The 22274-nt window shown below is 51.4% G+C and overlaps 1 protein-coding gene across 1 annotated transcript in view; it reads left to right on the top strand.

The window, feature by feature from the left end:
• Positions 1–22274, top strand: part of LOC310684334 (leucine-rich repeat and fibronectin type III domain-containing protein 1-like protein) — a 66480-nt gene that overhangs the window by 13273 nt on the left and 30933 nt on the right. The gene's annotated exons all lie outside the window — the stretch shown is intronic.

The raw sequence follows: 22274 nt of genomic DNA, 5'->3' as shown, positions 1-22274 counted from the left end.
ATATTATATCAGCCCATTCAATAAACCTTTCGCTATCAGTTTGTTCAGGGAACAGAATATCCACAGTTCAATTCAATAAAAAAAGCCCAGGCTATAAAGCACTAGCGAAGAACGAGATGTGAAATTACATCCAGGTCAGAATAGAGATTAAAATCAATCAGAGCCATGAGATCAAGGCAGTAAAGTGCACTTAAGTGAATTGATATGAAAAGTGCAATCAACACCAAGCAATCCAGAACAGGAGTTTTCAAAACCCCTCTGGAAGTTTAAGGATCAATCGGCCAATTGGTGTCCTGGTTCAATGAATGGATCTGAGCTGTTTTCTGCTCTGCTGCCCCTGGGCCCCCTTGAACCACAAGAACAGCAGCTGCTTCCTGTCAGCATCTCCTGGGATGGCTCCAGCCCTTTCCATAGAAGGATAGAGTTGGCTGGGACACCCAAGGGTCATCTAGTCCAACCCCCCCCCACAGTGCGGGAGTCAGAGCTGAAGCATCGCTGACAGATGGCCACCTGACCTCTGTTTAAGAAACGTCCAAGGGAGGAGAGTCCACCACCTTCTGAGGGAGTCCGTTCCACTGTCAAACAGCTCAATTACTGTTAGAAAGGTCCTGTGCGATTGCCTGGAGGCGGTTGGAGGATGGATGGCGGCTAACAGATTGAGGTTGAATCCTGGCAAGACAGAAGTACTGTTTTTGGGGAACAGAAGGCGGGCTGGTGTGGAGGACTCCCTGGTCCTGAATGGGGTAACTGTGCCCCTGAAGGACCAGGTGCGCAGCCTGGGAGTCATTCTGGACTCACAGCTGTCCATAAAGGCGCAGGTCCATTCTGTGTCCAGGGCAGCTGTCTGCCAGCTCCATCTGGTACGTAGGCTGAGACCCTCCCTGCCTACAGACGGTCTCGCCAGAGTGGTACATGCTCTGGTTATCTTCTGCTTGGACTACTGCAATGCGCTTTACGTGGGGCTACCTTTGAAGGTGACCCGGAAACTGCAACTAATCCAGAATGCAGCAGCTAGACTGGTGACTGAGAGTGGTCGCCGAGACCACAGATCACCGGTCTTGAAAGACCTACATTGGCTCCCAGTACGTTTCCAGGCACAATTCAAAGTGTTGGTGCTGACCTTGAAAACCCTAAATGGCCTCAGCCCAATAGACCTGAAGGAGCGTCTCCACTGTGGAACGCCCTCCCATCAGATGTCAAGGAGATAAATAACTTTGAACCTTTAGAAGACAGCTGAAGGCAGCCCTGTTTAGGGAAGCTTTTAATGTGTGACATTTTAATGTATTTTTAATCTTTGTTGGAAGCTGCCCAGAGTGGCTGGGGAAAAGCAGCCAGATGGGTGGGGTACAAATAAATTATTATTATTATTATTATTATTATTATTATTATTATTATTATTATTTAAAGCTTTTCCAAAGTTTTAGTCCGAATCTCCTTTCTTGTCCTTTGAATCTGTTGGTTCCGGTTCTGCCCACTGGAGCAGCAGGAGACATCGCTCCTCCATTCTCCGTGCGACAGCCCTTCAGGGATTTGAAGATGGCTATCGTATCACCTCTCAGTCTTCTCCAGGCCAGCTTTTCTGGTCAGCCACTGGGAACAGGACACTGGACTGGGTGAGCCATTGGCTGAATCCAGCAGGCCTTTCTAATGTTATCTTCTTTCTTTGGCGATCCCTCATAGCTGAGTAAGATGGCCTTCCACGAACACGGTTTCAACAGTGAGTTTGTAAGTGACTGTGGAGGCCAATTCTGGACCCACACATCCAATGTCCACAATGGGGACATTGATTTCCGAGCGGGAGTTGATCCCAGTGAGGGTTTGCCAAGTGTGCCTTCCTCTTAGCACATTTCTCCCTTGTGTCCTGAGTTCAAGTGTCTTCAAAGCCCAGGACACCTTTGGTCAAGGCTGTTCTCCAACTGGAGCACTCGCAGGCCAGTGTTTCCCAATTGTTGGTGGTTAACCTACATTTTTAAAAATTTGCCTTGAGAGAGTTTTTGAACCTCTTTTGTTGACCACCAGCATTACGCTTTCCATTTTTAAGTTCAGAATAGAGTAGTTGCTTTGGAAGACGATCATCAGGCATCTGCACAACATGACCAGTCCAGCAAAATTAATGTTGAAGAAACATTGCTTTTACACTCGTGATCTTTGCTTCTTCTAGTACAGAATCCCCAAACTCAGCCCTCCAGCTGTTTTGGGACTACAACTCCCATCATCCCTAGTTAACAGGACCAGTGGTCAAAGATGATGGGAATTGTAGTCCGAAAACAGCTGGAGGGAGGAGTTTGGGGGTGCCTGTTCTAGTACACTGGTATTAGTTGTCCTGTCTTCCCTAGTGATGTGTAATTTTTTCCGGAGACACCATTGATGGAATCTTTCGAGGAGTTTGAGATGGCGTTTACAAGTGGTCCATGTTTCACAAGCAGACAGTAAGGTTGGTGGTACAATAGCTTTGTAAGCATATCATTATGGAAACTCCAGGTCGAGGGACCATCTAGATTCCTAGACTCTCTGGGGCATTTGGCAAATGGGAGAACAGAAGGCTGAGCTCGATGGGGGTCCTCTTTGGCCTGATCCAGCAGGCTTTTCTCATGGTCTTATGTCCTCTGTCACGCCACCTGTGAGACAGAAAGCAGCAAGATAGGAGCGTGCGGCAGGAACGCCCATCAAAAGACCCCGTTAAAAGGTCAGAGAAAGCAGAGAGGTCTTTGCCAGGGCGTGTGGCTGCTTTGAAGGACATAGTCTTCTCCATGTGCTCCCTGGGAGAGGGAGAAGAAGAAGAGACCCTCTTGGTCTCACTGTGGCCGAGTCGCGCCTGGGATTTTGGTACTTCTTGGTGGTGGTGGGGTTGGGGTACGCACTTGCCTGCCTGCCTGCCTGCCTGCCTGGGCTGCTGCCGCTGGCTGCTTGCAGAGTGAGTCATCCCAGCCTTTGCAATGGCAGCAGGAGCTGGTGACTTTTGAGCAGGATGTTCTGATGGGGAGGGACACTTGTGCGGGCGGCTGGCTGGCAACGGCGCCCAGTTGGCTGCTAGCCCTGTCAGCACTCCCAGTTCCTCTGCCTGCCACAGATTCTCTGTGCAAGTGGAGTAATAATGATCAGCGGTGAGCTTGGCACGGTGCTGGGTTCTGTCTGTCTTGCCGCTCGGAAGAAAGGGCTTTGCTCCTTTTTGCAACAGCCATGCTGAGTTGATTGCACAGTTCCACATTCGGCTCGACAGGCTGCTTCTGTCACACACAAACACCAGCATCGCACGGCGTCCTGCAAATCCTGCACAACTAGGCAATTGTGTGTGAGGGTTTTTCTCCCAAACTAGTGGGATGGGGCAGGCAGGCGGGCAAGATCCAGCAACTTCCTGAACGAGGAAATGGGGGTTTATCTCCTGCTCCCCTCGGCACTCAGTCCAGAGTCTCCTCTTCCTCCAGGCTAAGGCTTAGCACCCTGCCCACAGCATGCTCTCCCCCCGCCCAAATTGAGAGCTGCTTTCCAAGGTCTCTGGCAGAGGCAGGTCTTTGCCAGCTGTGCCACCTCTCAGCCTTTGACTAAAGATTGAACCTGGAACCATCAACATGCAGAGCACACAAAGCGCGAACCGTGGGTGTTTTCGCTAACACATCACTTCTTCCGCTTAAAAGCAGAGCATAATATACAGTCCCAGTTTTCTTATCAGCTCAACGCAATGGCTGCCACCATGAGTGTCAGGGAACGTAAGAACACCAGAAGAACCTGCTGGATCCTGTTTCCACAGTGGCTAACCAGATGCCTGTTATGGGGAGCCAGCAAGCAGGATTCAAGCACAAGAACCCTTCCTCCCCTGCTGGGGTTTCCAGCAACTGCCCTCCCCAGGACTCTCAATTGTTCTCTCCTCCATGAATTTGTCTCATCCTCTTAGAACCATCTATACGTATATTTATTTCCCCAATCCATGTGGGCAGTTCATGTAGCAACTGAGAAGGAAGAAAATGCTTCCTCTGGGGTAATGTTGTTCTGCCCAAAGTATCGATTTGTTCTGCGTTCTAGAAATTGCACTGAGGTCCAGCATGGCGCTTCTGGACTGGCTGAGGGCAGGGCGATGTTGGGAGATGCAGCCATCGAAAGGGATTCTCGCGCAGGGAGCAGGAGCCACTAGGCAAGCCAGCTGCTTGGCCTTGGCAGGACTGTTCCTGGAGGTCTTTGTGAGTCCAGGGCGGGTGAGTCGGGGCTTGCTGCTCTCTGGCCAAAGGCCCTCCTGTTCCGCCCTCCATAACAATAACCTGCTGTGCTCTGTTAAGGCAATAAAGGCGATTGTTTCTTCCCTGTATGGTGGGGGGAGGAGAGATGTGAGTGGGGGGCATCCAGTAGGGAAGAGCTTCCTCAACATTTCATGCCTTGGGGCACTGGTATTCTACTGGTGGGTCAGGAAAAACAACAATAACAATTTATTTATTTATACCCCGCCCACCTGGCTGGGTTTCCTCAGCCACTCTGGGCAGCTCCCAGCTGATTAAAAACAGAATAAAACATCAGACATTAAAAATTTCCCTAAACAGGGCTGCCTTCAGATGTCTTCTAAAAGTCAGATACAGCGGTACCTTGGTTTCCAAACTTAATCTGTTCCGGAAGTCCATTCTTAAACCAAAGCGTTCTTAAACCAAGGCGTGCTTTCCCATAGCAGCGGGGGATTCAGTTTAACAAATGGAACACACTCAACAGGAAGCAAAACATGTTCATATTCCAAGGCAGAGTTCACAAACCAAAACACCTACTTCCGGGTTTGCAGCATTCTTAATTCAAGTTGTTCATAAACTAAGCTGTTCTTAAACAAAGGTACCACTGTAGTTGTTTATTTCCTTGGCATCTGGTGGGAGGGCATTCCACAGGGCAGGCGCCACCACCGAGAAGGCCCTCTGTCTGGTTCCCTGTAACCTTACCTCTCGCAGGGAGGGAACCGCCAGAAGGCCCTCGGCGCTAGACCTCAGTGTCCGGGCTGAACGATGGAGATGGAGACGCTCCTTCAGGTCTACTGGGCTGAGGCCATTTAAGGTTTTAAAGGTCAGCACCAACACTTTGGATTGTGCTCGGAAACATACTTGCTTTCCTGGCTCCCTGTTCAGCTGCTTCCACTCTATCCTTGGGGAGTGAGGGGGGGCTGAGCCGGGGGGGGGCCTTCCCCTCCCTTCCCTCCTGGATGTGCCTTTGCCACAGAGCTTCTGGGAACTCCACTCTGCATTTCTGGCTCTGCCTCCCTCCAGCTCCCCGTCTGCTCCTTCCTGTCTTGCCAAGTCCTTGTTCTCCGGGAGTCGGATCTGTGCGGCTTACCAGGAAGTGATTACTGTTTGGCTCGCAAAGGTTCTCCTGCAAGTGCTCCTAGAGGGGGCAGGAGGTTGGGTCCAGGGGGTTTCCCTTTCCTTGCTGCTGCTGCACAACATTTCTCAGCTAAGCTCTACGTGGGGCTCCCTTTGAAGGTGACCCGGAATCTGCAACTGATCCAGAATGTGGCAGCCAGACTGGGAGTGGCCACCGAGACCATATAACTCCGGTCCTGAAAGACCTACATTGGCTCCCAGTATGTTTGCGAGCACAATTCAAAGTGTTGGTGCTGATCTTGAAAGCCCTAAACGGCCTCGGTCCAGTATACCTGAAGGAGCGTCTCCACCCCCATCGTCCAGCCCAGACACTGAGGTCCAGCTCTGAGGGCCTTCTGGTGGCTCCCTCCCTGTGAGAAGTGAGGTTACAGAGAACCAGGCAGAGGGCCTTCTCGGTGGTGGTGCCCACCCTGTGGAATGCCCTCCCATCAGATGTCAAGGAAATAAACAACTATCTGACATTTAGAAGACATCTGAAGGCATGTTTAGGAAAGTTCTGTTTTTGATATGTTGGGCACTGCCCAGAGTGACTGGGGACGCCCAGCTGGATGGGTGGGGTATAAATAATTATCATCATCATCATCAAAGTCCTCAGAAATGTGGCAGAGAGAGGGCACCAGGGTTTGTGAGGAGATGGTGGCAAGGATGGAGACCAAGGGGCTGTCTTAGACCTGCCTTAGCATGCTAGAGAGAAGAGTGGGGTGTCAACAAGGTCGTCTCCAGTAGAAGCCATTGTCCTCCTAAGGCTTTCCCTCCTAATTTTTGCGATTGGAAGATGCTTTAGGCTGTTTATTTGCATTGCCTTTTGAACTCTGCCTGGGGACACCATCACCATTGAGTTCCACCTGCCCTTGCCCTGCTGGTTCAGGAAGAGAAAGTGGATGGAGAGCAGTTTTCCTCCCTCTCTCACGAGACACCAGACCTCACAAACACCCAGTGAAGCAGAATGTTCAGGGTGGATAAAAGGGAGTCCTTCTTCATGTCGCTCATGCAGTTAAGCTGTGGAACTCCCTCCCACAGCGATGGCCACCAACGTGGATGGCTTTAAAAGAGGATTAGACAGATTCATGGAGGCTATGGGTGGCTACCAGCCAAAGTAGCTTTGCTCTGACTCCACAGAGCAGGCAGCAGTGCTTCTGAATCCCAGTTGTTGGAGACCATAGGAATGGAGAGTCTTGTGTTCGAATCCTGCTTGCGGGATTCTCATAATGGGCATCTGGTTGGCCACTGGGAGAACAGGATGCTGGATGGGCCATTGGCCTCTCTTCTTAATTTCTTCCAGAAGCCACAACAGAAGAGGAATCTGGACCAGAGGGGCCCCCTTTGGCCTAATCCAGCTGGCTCTTCTTGGGTTCTGGGCTCCCAAAGTGTCTCCTGGCAGCACAAGAGCAGCTACCTCCCGCTTGGGACAAAGCAGGCCAGCCTGACAGTGCTGAGTGGTGCCCAGTGGCTCAAGCGAGGGGTCTCTGCAGCTGGACTCAGAAGAAACTTCATGGCCTCTTGCCAGCTGCCTCACAGCCTTTGCTGCAATAAAGCCAGGACTCTTACAGAGAAGCCCAGGAGCCACTGTCGGGGGGGGGGGGCAGGTTCAACCCAGGAAAGGACACGCGTCTCCTCTGCAGGGAAGACAGGGAAGAGCAGTGTGGTAGATGGGTGGGTTGAGGTGGAGGCCTCTTGGGGCTTTGCTTGGCAAGGGCAAGAGCTCAGCCATGGATACAGCTAGTTTGGTGCTGATCTCGCTCCCGTTCCATTATTCAGGGTGCTGACCTGGCTCTCAGGAGCTAAGCCTTGCTGCATTTTGTCAGGGAAATGCAGCATCCTGCTGAGCTGGGCATATCGATCCCCCCGCCCCCCCCCCCAAGCAGCTGAGCGCTTGTTGCCAAAAATAATGCCAGCTGAGCTGCAGGTGAGAGAAGAGGGTTGAGAGCTGCTCTCAGAAGAGAAGTCACTTCAGGGCAGAATGGTTGTGGCTGTGAATGACAGGGAAGTGGGGTGGAGACGTTTTCTCCATGAGGTGGGGCTATGATGATGAAGATGATGATGATGATGATGATTTATACCCTGCCCATCTGGCCCATGCTCTGGGCAGCTTCCAACAAAAGATTAAAAAGACATTAAAACAAAAGTTATTAAATAACTTCCTTAAACAGGGCTGCATCTGGTCTTCTAAACATCAGATGGTTGTTTATTTCCTTGACATCTGATGGGAGGTTGTTCCACAGGGCAGGTGCCACCACTGAGAAGGCCCTCTGCCTGGTTTCCTGTAACTTCACTTCTCGCAGTGAGGGAACTGCCAGAAGGCCCTCGGAGCTGGACCTCAGTGATGGGGGTGGAGATGCTCCTTCAGGGATACTGAGCCAAGGCCATTTAGGGCTTTCAAGGTCAGCACCAACACTTTGAATTGTGCTCAGAAATGTACTGGGAACCAATGTAGGTCTTTCAAGACTGGTGTTATATGGTCTCAGCGGCCGCTCCCAGTCACCAGTCTAGCTGCCACATTCTGGATTAGTTGTCATTTCCGGGTCACCTTCCAAGGTAGCCCCATGTAGAGAGCATTGCAGTAGTCCAAGCAGGAGATAACCAGAGCATGCACCACTCTGGAGTGACAGTCTGTGGGCAGGTGGCCCCAGATGTGGCTTGGCTCCTGTCGCAGGGGCTCCTACCTGCAAAGAGATGGAAGGTTCTTATCTGTGTGGCATTTCAGAGAGGGTTTTTTGGGGGGGTGTCAGGAAGAGGGAGAGGCTGGGTGTTCACATCTGAAGTTGCATTAAAAAGAAAGACCCAGGACTAATCTATACTGGTGAGTTATAACGTTATAAATGCGTTATAAAAAGGTGACACTAGAGGGTGCTGTATGGCAGCCAATGGAAAATTGCCTTGAGAACTACAGTGGTGCCTCAGTTTATTAACTTAATGCGTTCCAGAAGCCCGTTCTTAAACCAAAACCGTTCTTGAACAGAGGCGCGCTTTCCCTGTTGAGGCCTCCTGCTGCCAGTGCCCTTCCACTGTTTGGATTCTGTTTGTAGACCGAGTTAGAGTTCACAAACTGGGACACCACTACTGGTTTTGCAGAGTTCGTAAACTGAATTGTTCGTAAACAGGGCTGTTCTTAAACTGAGGTACCACTGTATATAACTTTTTTTCCTTAGCACTTTTTTTTAGATCAGTGTAGATCCAGCCCCAGTCATATTAAGCATGTTTGAACCATAATCTGGAATGGTGTCTAAGTACAATGCAAATTTGCATATTTGACCCCGAGAATCTCTTAAAGTTGAACCCTGACCTTTTATCCAGGGCTTTGAGCACATCCAGCCCATGATAAGCATCCATAAGTTCCATTGATTTCAATGGGGCGCATTTGAGCACCTGCTTATCCACTTCAGTGATGCTGGTGGGGCTTAAACATGCTTGACTCTGGCTGCATCTGGCCATTTAAACCTGCATTTCTACAGTGGCACCTTGGTTGTCAAACTCGAAATCTGTTCCAAAACCAAAGCGTTCCAAAACCAAGATGCGCTTTCCCATAGAAAGTAATGCGAAATGGATTAATCCGTTCCAGACCTTTAAAAACAACCCCTAAAACAGCAATTTAACATGAATTTTACTATCTAACAAGACCATTGATCCATAAAATAAAAGCAATAATCAATGTACTGTACTGTAAAATAAATAAGAGGATATTGTAGATGATAAAAATAAAAATTATTATTTTTTCTTTCCTGCACTGATGATTGTCATTGTTTGGATGGGGGGCTTTTATCCATTTCTGCAGTCACACAATCAATCAATCAATCAATCAATCAGTAGCTGAACTGGGTTCCACACAGTCACAAAAACAAATGAACTGATAAAGCCTCAAAAACAGAAATGCAAAACAAATAGCAATAACAAAAGCGCCAAACTGAATCTGCTCCAGAAGCCCATTTGACTTGAAATGTTCCAAACCCAAGGCGCAGCTTCTGATTGGTGCAGGCACCCCGGAAACAATAGCCGACAGCCGTATCAGATGTTTGGCTTCTGAAAAACTTTTGAAAACTGAAACACTTACTTCTGTTTTTTCAGAGTTTGGGAACCAAGGTGTTTGAGAACAAGGTGCCACTGTATTTGAAGAGTGAGCCATGGGCAAAATAAGATGCCACACCATAAATTGTGTAAGAGAAGCCTGCCTGTGTCTGTGTGAATGGAGGGCTTTTGGCTGGGCATGCTCAGAAGCCTCTGGGCTTCCAATGGCCGGGGGGGGGGAGGCAGCCTTCCAAGCCCAGTCATCTGAACTCACATCATGGTGGGGGTCTGCATGCAGGCGCCCCCTCCTGCACATTTTGATGAATTTATAAAGGGGTCGGCGCCTTCCCTGCCTGCATTTTACTTATTAATAAAAAAAATACCTTATTAAAAATATCCAAGCGGTTTACAATAAAAAAATACATAAAATCATGCTGTTCTTAAAAAGTTAAAAACAGGCACCGATTAACCACTCTGGAAAGATGTATTCTTAATTGCCTGCACCGGCCTGGGGGAATTGAAAGGTTTTCAGCAGGCGTTTAAAAGTTAACGCAAAAGGCATCGGGGGGTGTGAGTCATCCTGGCTGCAGCGGCCGAGCCCCCGTCTCCTTTGCCTTTCGCATCAAAGGCTGCGGCAGTGACCTGGGATCAGAGAAGGGACCCCTGAGGGTCATCCAGCCCAGCCCCCCACAGTGCAGGAATCACAGCTAGAGAATGCCTGGTAGGCGGGGGGGGGGGCACCTTTGTTCTGGCCAAATACAGGACAAGGCGGAGGGGCTGGGGAGCAGCCCCCCCCTCCCGTGCTAAAGTGACTTCAGAGCAATCCATTACAATCTGTTGCAGCAAAACAGGATGGCCTTGCTGGAATTTGTCACACACACACACACGAGTTTGTAAATTTGTCTTTGCTTGGCTACCCAGAGATTAAATGCATGACCTTCCACACACCCTTACAATACAGGACACAGCATTTTGTCCTGAAATACAGGACAAAACTGTATCAATACTGTGGGAATGTTCAGGGATGCAGGAGAGGATATATTGTCTGATTATAGCCTTTCCAACTTGTGTTAACAAGTTCACAATTTAGCAGAGTAACATTCCCCCTTTTAAACTTGCAGCAGATGCGTTTGCTCAGGCTCCCTAAAGCCTCTAAAATAACTGTTCTGGTATTTCCCCCTTATTTCCTCATAAAAGATAAGACACGACACAGTCTCCTATAAAAGTATAAAAGGAGTTTACTCACATTCTGTTCACAATCGGCTCCCAGAAGGCAGACTTAGCTTAGAAAAGTAACATACACCTGGAAACTATCTCATAAGGAGACAGTCCCTTTGCCAAGAGAGCATCTTTGGCTAAGCAGATGTTGCTTCTTCGATGCATGTAGTCACAGAAAGAGAGATGGCTGCCCTGCCCTGTGCTTTTCTTGTTACCTGCACAGGTGAGGCCACGCCCACCTCTAGTCCACATGCAGAGGAAGTCTGTCCCAGCCCAGAAGGAAACTGGAAGTTTACCTGCCAGCTGGACAAACATTCCTCCCCATGTGCAAACATGTTCACTCTAGGAATGTTGTACTTGACTGCTCTTGTGTTTCACATCCCACAAATACAGGACACAGCATTTTGCATTGAAATACAAGGAAATCCTGTATTATGCAGGGAAGGAGAGTCCATCACTTTTGCGGGGAGTCTGTTTCTCTATGGAATGGCTCTTGCTTCCCAACCTTCCCTGACCCATCTCTCTCTCTCTCTCCGCCTTTCCCGCCACCTTCCCACCTGCCTTCTTCTCAGATGGTGGCACAAGGCGGGATTTGCTCAGTCGAATCCCCTGGGGCTGCTTTGCCTCCTTGCAGCTGAGGCAGCCTCTGATCAGATTGCTCCTCTGCAGGGGCCTCGCCTTGTGGCTTTGTGAGCTGAGCAAAGGCCTGACTCTGAGGCTGATCCGTTTCTGGGAGAAAGTGCCCTTCTGCCCAGATCCTGCTTGTGAATTTTCCCTCATGGGCCTCTGTGAGAACAGGACAGTGGACCCAATGGGCCCTTAGCTTGAGGACTCTCCATATGTTCTTATAGAACCTCCAGGTCCAGTGGCAGTCTATCCAGATTCCTGGGTTCTTAGGCTGCTGGACTAGATGGGCTGTTGGCCTGATCCAGCACCCTCTTCTGGGGTCCTTATTTCATGCTGACTTCCATAGGAGCCAACTCCTAGGGGGCCAAGGTCCCATCACCCCCCCAATAAAATATTTGAGGGGGCTCTAAAGTTGATGGGCATTGCCATTCAGATCCTGTGTGTGCGTCATGTGATCCATCATGCAGGGTGGGGCATACCTGGGTTCCCCCAATATTTTACCCAAGTGGGCACCCCTCCTGACTTTTATTCCAAGGCGCCGGCAGAGAAAAATGTGGGTGTTGCTTTTAGGGCTGCTGCCCTCACCTTGATTTACTGGCGCTGCCCAGCGACACAGCCCCTTTCCTGCCTCCTCTCCAGGGTTGCATGGCTGCCCCTTCTTCTATGTTTACTCTGCTCTGGGTGACCTTTTGTTTCTTCCCTCGATCAGCACCAAAGTTCCCAGTGAGGGCTGTGCAAAAGGGAGAGCCAGGGCCTTTGGCACAGAGAGGCAGAGGGGAAATCGAGAGAAGGATTTGGTGCTGCATAATGTGTTTTTCCGTGTATAACATGCCCCCTATTTTTTGGACTCCAAATTAAGAAAATTGGGGGGGGGGGATTGCCCAGAGTTGTTAAGCTTTTTGGAGGGAGGGAATTGCCCAGGCTTGTTGAACTTTTTTGGGCGCGGAATGCCCAGAGTTGAGCTTGGGGGGAGGGGGGGCAATGCTGAAAACCGCTCACCCACCTGACCGCAGCTGCCAATCGCATGCCTCACAGAAGACCCCAGTGGTCTGCCAGATCACCACTGTATACCGTATTTTTCGCTCTATTGGACGCACCGGACTATAGGAGGGGGAGAACAGGGAAAATTTTTTTTCCTTGTTCTCCCCCTCTAAAACGAGGTGCATTCTGTGCATTCAAAGTGCGTTCACCCGAAGCCTCCGGAGCCCAGTGGGAGTTCCTGCTGGGCTCTGGAGGCTTTGGGTTCCTTTCCCCCACTGCCAGCCCCAAAGACCAGGTCGGGGAACAGCGGGAAGGCAGCGCTCCGCCTCCCCGCTGTCCCCCAAGCTTGTGGGGCTGGTGGTGGGGAGAAGCGCTGCTTTCCCCACCGCCAGCCTCCAAACCAGGTCGGGCTTGCAGGCTGCTATCCGCAAGCCTTGGGAGCCCAGCGGGAACCCCTGCCGCACTCCGAAGGCTTGTGGATAGCTTCCTGAGGCCTGGAGAGTGAGAGGGGTCGGTGCGCACTGACCCCTCTCGCTGTCCGGGCTTCAGCAGAAGCCTGCATTCGCTCCATAGGACGCACACACATTTCCACTTCATTTTTGGAGGGGAAAAAGTGCATCCTATAGAGCGAAAAATACAGTATCTTCTACTTGCAGCTGCCAACAATTGCCCGCCCCCCACTCTGCATTACCCGTGTATAAGACGACCCCAATTTCTTTACCTTATTTTAAAATTTTTTAAAAGCTCCTCTTATACACGGAAAAATACGGTAATCTCCTGGGGGTGCTGAGAAAGCAGCACCTCCCCCGCACCCCCCTTTCCTTTAAACCAGCAGTTCCCAAACTATTTTTGGGGTCCCCACCTCTGTCACTCAGAGTGCCCTTCCAACTTTTCAAAAAGCATTATCTAGAACAGCGGTTTGCATGACCCCCCAAGGAAGACAATAACACCCAAAGCAGCTCCAATTAATTGCACATTTATTCAGATCCAGTCAAAAGTATTTAGTTTAATTCAACAGAACTGAAGCACTTGATCGAAGGATAGCGGCTTTCTAAGGTCTGGTGGACCCCTCCGGCACCCCCCTGCCATCCCCTTGCTTCTTAGTCCCCCTCCCCCCGAGAATCCCTTCAACCCCAGGGGTGGAACCACCCCTGACTTGGCAGCCGGTCTCCCTGCTGGGCTCAGCCCCTCCAGGATTTCAAAACTCAGTGGTTGCCCCAGAGAGCTGGGCTGGGAGGGCCTGAGGGCCTGGGACTTGGCCCCACTTCTGACCCCCAGTTGCAGATCCAGACCCCAATTCTTTTCCTTTTCTTCTCATCGGCTGGTAGTGCCGCTCTGGAGCCTGAGCCAGACTTGCTGGGACTCCTGATCTGACACAGAGATCAAGGCAGGAGACTTGCAAACTGTTGCCTCCCATGGAGCAGGTGTGCAAATATTTGTGAGAATATTTGCTAGCTGCTTTCTAGGATCTGTGGTAGGCGGTGGGGGGGGGGAGATGTTGACAGATTTTCACAGACGCAAAGAAGTCGTGGGGTTGCAGCCACAGGCAGGCAAAAATGCTGCTGCTGCTCCCTCCCTCCCTCCCTCCCTCCTGGCCCTGCCCACCTTGTGAAGCAGACCTGACGGCCTCCATGCCCTTGACATGTGCCAGAGCAGCTGGAACCAGACTCTGCCAGGTTGGAGGTCCGCGAAGCCAGACAGTGCCAGTCAGCGAGGGCAAGGAGGTGCCAGCGGAGTCCTTCTGCTGAGCGCAGCAGGGGCTTGTCAGGGTCTCTTCGCCTCTGATGCAAAATACCTGCTCATTAAGAGCAACATGAAAGGTGGGAAGCTTGTTAATTAGACCTTCATTCTGCCAGGGTCTCCCTTGCAAGCCTCTGGGGCTTAGAGGAAAGGGGGTGGCCAGGATCTGGCTGGCTGTGTGGCAGCCAGTGTGGTGTAGTGGTTCAGAGCGGTGGACTCGTAATCTGGGGAACCGGGTTCACTTCCCCGCTCCTCCACCTGCAGCTGCTGGGTGACCTTGGGCCAGTCACACTTCTCTGAAGTCTCTCAGCCCCACTCACCTCACAGAGTGTTTGTTGTGGGGGAGGAAGGGAAAGGAGAATGTGAGCCGCTTTGAGACTGCCTTCTATGGTGGTAGCAGATCTGGCCTCAGAGAGAGATATCACCTGCTGCCACCGCCAGACACACTTTGGACCAAGTCCTGCACTCACTCGGAAGCTGCAGTGGAAGTTAGGCTTACGGAAAAACATTCACAGATCGGAACACTCACTTCCGGGTTTCTGGCGTTCAGGAGCCAAGCCGTTTGACAACCAAGGTACCACTGTCCTGGGAGCTTCCTTCTGGGGTCTCCTGGGGTCTGCACACACCTGGCGTGATTCAGAGCAGCCCCCATCCTATTGCCACAAAAACCTTTGATTCCCAGTTCAACCATTAAATGAGATGGATTTGATTCCCTGCCTTCTTCCTGATACAGTGGAACTTCAGTTTTCAAACATAGTCCATTCCTGAAGACCAACTTCCGAAATGTTTGAAAACCGAAAATCAAAGGGCTGTTGGCAATTTCAATTGGGGGGGGGGATAGAAACACGCCTTGGAATCCGTTTAAGTTCCAAAAAAGTTCGATAACCGGAACACTCACTTCCGGGTCTGCGGCGTTTGGGAGCCGAAACGTTCAGCAATGGAGCTGTTTGAGAACTGAGGTTTGACTGCATAGAGGTTCCTCTGCCAGGTCTCTGCTGCTAATGTTAAGGGGGGAAATTATGGGGAGAGAGCCTACTCAACAGCCCAGCTTATCGGGTTGCAAGTCCCCCGTGGGTCCATGCAGTCAGTAAAAGAAGGAAGTTCCAGCCAAGCAGTTTGGAGCAAAACAGCGGTCAGTAGACTACTGTCAGAGCTGGCTCCAGGTCCCAGCTCACAGAGGACCAACGCTAGCCGGTAGTAATGTACAAAAGTCTTTATTGAAGTACAGTTTCCATTTTCAATCCGCAGCGCCCCAGCTCTACGTCTAGGGTTAGATCGGCGAAGCTCCATCTGAATCTCCGCCCCCTGTACACCAGTTTAAGATTCTAGCCTTACTCCACCTCTTCCGTCTCTCCTTCCTCCTCTGGGTCCTGCTGCCCCCCGGGGTCCCTTCCTTCCTGGATTCTTCTGACGCTGACGTTGACCCCCCTGACTCCTCCCGCTCTTTTCGGCGGGCTTTGGGACCTGGCTCCCTATCCGGGCTGCCAACTGTGCCGCCCTCCTGTACATTTGAACTTGGCGCGCGCGCCCAGCCTTCAACCTTCCTCTCGACCGTTTCCTCGCTCCCCGATGGAGGCGTGGCCAATCCTGCCTCATGTCCTCCCGCTGGCAGCGCGCTGCCTGATCCCGATGCCTGGGACTCCTCCCCCCTACTGCACTCTGGTGTGGACGCTGGTCCTGATTTCCAACTGCTGCTCTCTGAGTCTCCTCTGGCCCCTTCTTCCTGGGGTGTCCCCCTAGGCACCCCCCTTGCCCTGACCATGGGAGCCCCTTTCTGTGAATCTTCCGATTCGCTGGAAAGACTCAGAGACCTCGGACCGCTGTCATCGCTAACATTTCCTTCGGACTCCTCCCCCTTGCTCTCTATTTCCTCCCTTTCCTGTGCCTCTGCTCCTGAACCCCTGACAACTACGTTCTTTATTGCTGCACAACAGGTCCCCCCAGGAGTAAGAACCTGAGCATGGAGTGACCTCCTCTTTTAAACCTTCCCTCTTTCCCCCAAAATACACTTTGAGGGACATCACTGATACAGTACACCATCACTACATCACTAGCATGTCACAAATGGGGAGGGGTACACAACGGCTAGGGACGCGGGTGGCACTGTGGTCTAAACCACTTAGCCTTGGGCTTGTCAATCAGAAGGACAGCAGTTCAAATCCCTGCGATGGGGTGAGTTCCCGTTGCTCGGTCCCAGCTCCTGCCAACCTAGCTAGCAGTTTGAAACCACACCAGTGCAAGTAGATAAATAGGTACCGCTCCAGCGGGAAGGTACACGGCATTTCCGTGTGCTGCTCTGGTTTCGCCAGAAGCGGCTTAGTCATGCTGGCCGCATGACCCAGAAAAACTGTCTGCGGACAAACGCCGGCTCCCTCGCCCTGTAAAGCAAGATGAGCGCTGCAACCCCAGAGTTGTCTGCAACAGGACTTAACTGTCAGGGGTTCTTTACCTTTATACAAGGGTTACACAAGTTCGACATTAGGTCCCTTTATCAGACACCTTTCCCAACACCTCAAGTCCCCATCACCCAAAGAACAATAAAACTCTTGGCATCTCCTTGCCCTCAGGACTGGTCTGGAGATGGGCTTTCAGAACACCTGACTTGCTCATCTGCCTCTGCAGGTGTCTAGTGTTGCCCCTTGGTCACTCCCTGGGTGGGGGGCCCTGTCTGTGCTCTCACTTGGGGAATTACGGCGGGATGCCCTGTTCCTGCTTGCCCACGTGACTTCTTGGTTCATGGACGGAGGTGGAGCCCAAATTCACCTTTCTTTAAGGACCAAAATGGCGTTGGAATGAGGAGAGTCGCTTAAAGTGTGGATTTTCTACGAATTTATAAAACTTGGTATCTTCCCTGAGCTGTCAAGTCAAAGGGATACATTCAGGCAAAATATTTGTAACATTGTAACAGCTTTAAAGATGCCCGCCCCCCGTGTCATTTCTGTAACACTAAGACGAGGCAGCTGGATCCGACCCGTGGCCCTTCTTGCCCAGCAGCCTGTTCTCACAGCGGCCAACCAGCTGCCTCTTTTGGGGAAGCCCCAAGCAGAACCTGGGCTGCCAGAGCTCTTGCGCAAGAGCAGCCCTCCCACCTCCTTGCCTCGCTTCTGCTGCTCTGGGTCTGGGCAGAGCCCCCGCTGTGCAAAGCCCCTTATTTGAGCATGCAAATCGCTGCTGCTGCTGCATTATTTGTGGAAGCTTCAAAGCCCTCTTGTCACTTCGGCAGCGTCCTGGCAGGAGCGCCATCAAGGCCTTTGTGTGCAGCTGTCGCAAGAGCCTCTGGCTTTCTGTTCCTATCCTGGGAGTCCCGTCCCCCCCACGCTTGTGCGGTTGTTGTTTGGTGTGGCTTTCAGAGCTCAGCATTGTCTAGGGATTAGGAGCGCCGTGTTGCACTTCAGCGACATAAAAGGCAGGGATGGGGGAAACAGCGAGCCGAGTTTGTCAGGCTCCGCGCAGCCCTTGAAAGCCAAACCCTGCTTCTTCTCTCGCCTCCTTGCTCCTGCTGAGCTCACTTGGTGCGGCGGCTTCCAGTTCAGACGCAGGCAAGGCAGAGGAGGGAAGAAGGGGCAGCTTGGCTTTGCCCATCCTGGGCTCCCTTCCTGAGCAGACGGGCAGTGAAGGGGAGGCCCTGGCCTCCAAGTATATGGGGCTGGGGTTGGAAAACCCAGCCGGCCAGCCCCCGAGTGGGTGGGCTGCAGGCAGGGGGGGGCTGTCCCTTTCTGCCACCTGTGGAAAAGCGAAGCATGGGTTGGGGGAATTCCACGGCACATAAACCCAAAGGGGCTTACAAGATTGCCAAAAGGCCATATCTCATAATAAAGCCAAGAGCAGGTGAAAAGCAATTCAGTTAAAAAGCAAGAGTGCTAAATGCATGAAACCACAATGAAAGCCTGGCAGGTTCCCTGATGTGCAGAAGGGTGGGAAGCGGGACTCTCTGCAACATTTAGCAAAAAAGTGGGCTTGCAGAACAGATACCGGAACATCAGAGCTGACCCAGCAAAAGATCCTTCTGCAAGCCGGTTTTGCAGAAAGCCAGCTGGTCTTGACCATCTGCCTGATGCAGCAGCACAACCACAGTGCTCTATTCTGCTTTGGTCAGAGCCCCCCTGGAGTCCTGTGTCCAGTTCTGGGTGCCATAATATAGAAAGGATGTTGACAAGCTGGAATTTGTGCAGAGGAGGCGGACAAAGATGATCAAGGGTATGGAAATCAAGCCTTATGAGGAACGGTTGAGGGAATCGGTGGTGTTTAGTCTGGAAAAGAGGAGACTGAGATACATCCATGTTCCCTGTCCCTTTATTTCCTTTCCTTAATTCAAACCCTGATCAAGATGGCTTACAACATAAAAAAATACACAATCACAGTGCTTTTCCCCCGGGGGGGGGGGGGAATGACAACGACAAACTTTTTGTGAATCTTTGTACTTTTGTCCATATTTATTTTTCTCGATTTCAACTATAAAATGGTGATTGTCTTGAATCAAAATGAGAGTATCCCTAAACATTTTTTAAAGAAAAAAAGCACAGGTCCTAAGCAATAAATGAGACACATCAAAAAGTGCAATTGAATTGAACAATTGCCACGTGAATCATGATCTCTAAAAAAAAAGATGCAAAAAATGGACACCAATAACAGCAGCAAAGCCCCCTAAACCACCCCCCAGCCCAAGCGTCTGTTCAGCAGTCCCAGCTTTTGTAACTGGAGTCCGTCAGGGCCCCCCAAGCCAGGTGGGGCAAGGCCTGGGCCTGCACAGACCCAGGGAAAGAGCTGGCCACTGGCCTTTCCAGGGAGCAGCTTGGAGCCACCTCTTTGGGGCCTGGAAGTCATTGCCACATCCCCACATGGGACTGGAAGGGCTCTTCCACAAAGCCAGGCTGGTGAACTGGGCCAAACCTTTTTCTTAGGGGTCCACAGAGGTAGAGAAAATCAGGTGCTCCTGTATCTTTAACACGCGACATGCAAGAATCCAGCAGGTTAAGCCTTTTGTACTGTGGAAATACAACTATGGGGAAAGTTTTCCCTGTTGGCAATTTGTCTGAAATCTGATTACTCCCCCCCCATCCCCCACTCTGTCTGCCCCATTCAAGCATCCCATCACAACCAAGGACACAGTGAAATAGGATCCGAGCAGGGCTGGGGTTTGTGAAAATAAGTTGTCCCAAGAGTCCTCAACGTCTGCAGAGCATCCTCACCAAAGGAAGTCATCGATAGGGTAGAAAACTCATCTCTGTAGGCGCTTGCTGATGAAAAGCTGTGCTCAAAATGCTCAGGCCACGCAGTGTGTGAAGGGCAGCAGTAGATTATCCCTGTAATTCCACCATTCCCTCCACGGTGCCCAGATAATTTTAGCTGCATGTTTGCATTGGTCCCCTGAGCCAACATAAAATCACGCCGAGTCCCTTTGAGAGCCAGCTGGCTGCACCATCTCCCGCCCGCCAGCCTTTGCTCAGGAACCAGGGCAAAAAGGAGCATGAAGAAGCATTGTCTCCACCCCACGGATCAGGACAAAACTTGGGGTGCGGTACTTAAGCCGGTTCCCCACTTCGCCAGGGCCTGGCCCTGCAGGTTCTGAGTCTGGTCAGGTTCAAGGAAGAGACCACAACCAGGCAAAGTGAAGCACAAGAGCAGCTAGGAAGCCGGAACATTTATTGCTGCAATAAGGTTCCAATTCCCCAGCCAAAACAAGGAAGAAGCAGCCCAGAACAAAGGGCACATGGCTTCTTAAGAGTTCCCACGATTTCCCGTGGTACATTTCGCACAGCATCATGAAAACATCATAGGTATGTCACAGAAAAGGTGTGGTGTCAGGCAGAAATGTGAGAACCGGACAGTTCAAGTACCCACTTCACACAAGTCAACAAACTATTTGCACGTCCCTTTGTAAGGGATGCGGGTGGCGCTGTGGTCTAAACTGCTGAGCCTAGGGCTTGCCGATCAGAAGGTCGGTGGTTCCAATCCCCACGACGGGGTGAGCTCCCGTTGCTCTGTCCTTGCTCCGGCCAACCTAGCAGTTTGAAAGCATGAAGTGCAAGTATATAAATAGGTACTGCTCCGGTTCGCCAGAAGTGGCATAGTCATGCCGGCCACATGACCCAGAAAAACTGTCTGCGGACAAACGCCGGCTCCCTCAGCCTATAGAGCGAGATGAGTGCCACAACCCCAGAGTCATCCGTGACTGGACCTAACGGTCAGGGGTCCCTTTACCTTTACTTTTACCATACCTTCGCACGCACCTTCATTTGCTCTTCCTGAGTCTAATTTCCCTCTGACAACCCCTAGTCTGCTTCCTCTGTCTGGGCTGTTCACACCTGGTTTGGCAGTGGGGGGGGGGCAGATGCTGAGGACCTGAGGATACACCTTGAGGATTATGGAGTCCCTGTTCCGTTCAGGCCATGAGTCAGGACCCCTCCCCTTACATCCTGGGACAACAATTTTATTACCTTTTGGAATGAAATAAAACCATCTATTTTTGGTGAATTTCTATGTTTCAGGAAATGGGGTTTCCTTGTCTTACGGTGGCACTGGGAGCCCAGCATAGGCTGTCGAATGGAGAAAGATGTATAGAAATCAGTGGTATCTCTGCGCATGTAATGCTGTGAGCCTTTGCTCTGGAGCTGTGGCTGTTGTCGAGTCCTTACAGTGCAGCATGCAAGCTCAAGAGGCCAGCGCTTCTGATGCCTTGGCTGGGTACCGCCCCCCCTTGTCCATAACAAGCCCCACAACCTCTGCTGCATCTAGGCATGTGGGGAGCTGCCTTAAAGAGAGCCAAAGCCTTGGCCCAGCCAGCTGAGCCGACATGAGGCAGGAATGGCCACCAACCTGGAGGGATTTAAAAGAGGGTTTTTTTAAATGGGCAGAGCGAGTCTCACTATGCACTGCATGAAGAAGTATCCAGCTCAGTGCTGACTACGGTGGCCCTGCAGGGTTTCAGACTCCCAGCCGTACCTGGAGAGGCCAGCAGGATTGGAACCTGGAGCTTCTGCTTGCAAGGCAGCCACTGAGCTCCAGGGCTCCAGGTGGTGGCAATTACAGGCCCTCCTACCAGTGGCGGAGCTTCAGGCGTGTGTCCGGGGGTGTGGCGTGCCACCCACAGGGGCATGGCACGCATCCTCCTCCCCCCCCCCCTTTGGAAGGCTCTATTTTAGTTTTTAGTTTTTTAATATATAAATTTTATTAGTATTTTCCACACAACAACACGAAAGATATCGAAAAATAACAATACACAAAACACAAAAACCAACATTCAAAAAACAAATCCATATCTTACAAGTTAATAATATATGCACTAGAAAGAAAAACAAACACTGACTTCCACCAATCCCACAGCGCCTCCTTTACCTCCCCTTGTGTCTTCCTGTTTTCCTTATCACCTCTATCCTAGCATCTAAATATAAATCCCTCTTTCTTATCCTTTCACAAGGTCATTCCAGACTCAGCCGGATTTCTGTCCTCGAACCTTGACTTTTAAGGTATTCATTTAGGCACTCCCATTCTTTCTTTACTTTTTGGTCTTTGTCTTATTATGTCTGTCAATTTGGCTGATTGACATCCTGTGGGTGTGGTGCCCAGTGCTCGGGCCCCACCAGGATCGTGCCGCCAGGGGCGGTGGGCTCTCCCCCGCACACCAGTGCCTCCTACTGATCCAGGGCCGTTCTGCATGCGGCACCTGCATTCGCCGGGAGCTGCAGCCTGAGGCCAACGCTGCCGAATTGCGACTCTGCAGCTGCGGTTGCCATGGTGGTTGGATGTTCCCCGTCTGCTTTGTCAGGTTGATGCTCTTAATTGGCCTCCAGCCGAGACCCTAGAAATTAGCTGTGGAGAGGAAAGATCTGGTGGCAGGCGTGGCCTTCAATGGCACACTCACCTGGGCGAGCAGCTGGGCTGCCGCAGATGAGGAGCAGGTGGACCTGGGGGGGGGGGACTGGAGGCCCCAGGATGGCTGAGCAGGAGGCCCTGCCCTTTCTGGGACCTGCTTTCAGATGAAGCTGCTGCCAGGATTGTGCCCTTTGAGGAGACCTCCTTGCAGACGGGGCCCACTGGGGGTGGGGTGGGGAGACGCAGGGCTTGCCCCTCTCCCCCTGCTCCTTGGGGAAGGGGGGGGTTGCTGGGATTGGCAGAAGACTGGAACCTGGGGTCTCCTGGGAGATGCTCCTTCTGGGATAAGGGTCCTCTTGCAAAGTGGGAGCCTTTCAGCGCCATTGCAGGAGGCTGAGCAACGAGAACTCGGCCCTCCCCACCCCAGGAGTTGTTTCTGTTGGGAAAAGTGTGCTCCGGTGGTTAGAGTGTCTGTCCAGGACCTGGGAGAACAGGGTTCAAATTTCCCCCAAATTGGCCATGAACCTCACTGGGCGGCAAGTCATTGCC

This window comes from Podarcis tiliguerta, assembly GCF_965153285.1.
Source record: "Podarcis tiliguerta genome assembly, chromosome: 8".
Taxonomy (NCBI): Eukaryota; Metazoa; Chordata; class Lepidosauria; order Squamata; family Lacertidae; genus Podarcis; species Podarcis tiliguerta.
Note: the sequence above shows the minus strand (reverse complement) of the source record. Positions and strands in the feature narration are given on the sequence as shown.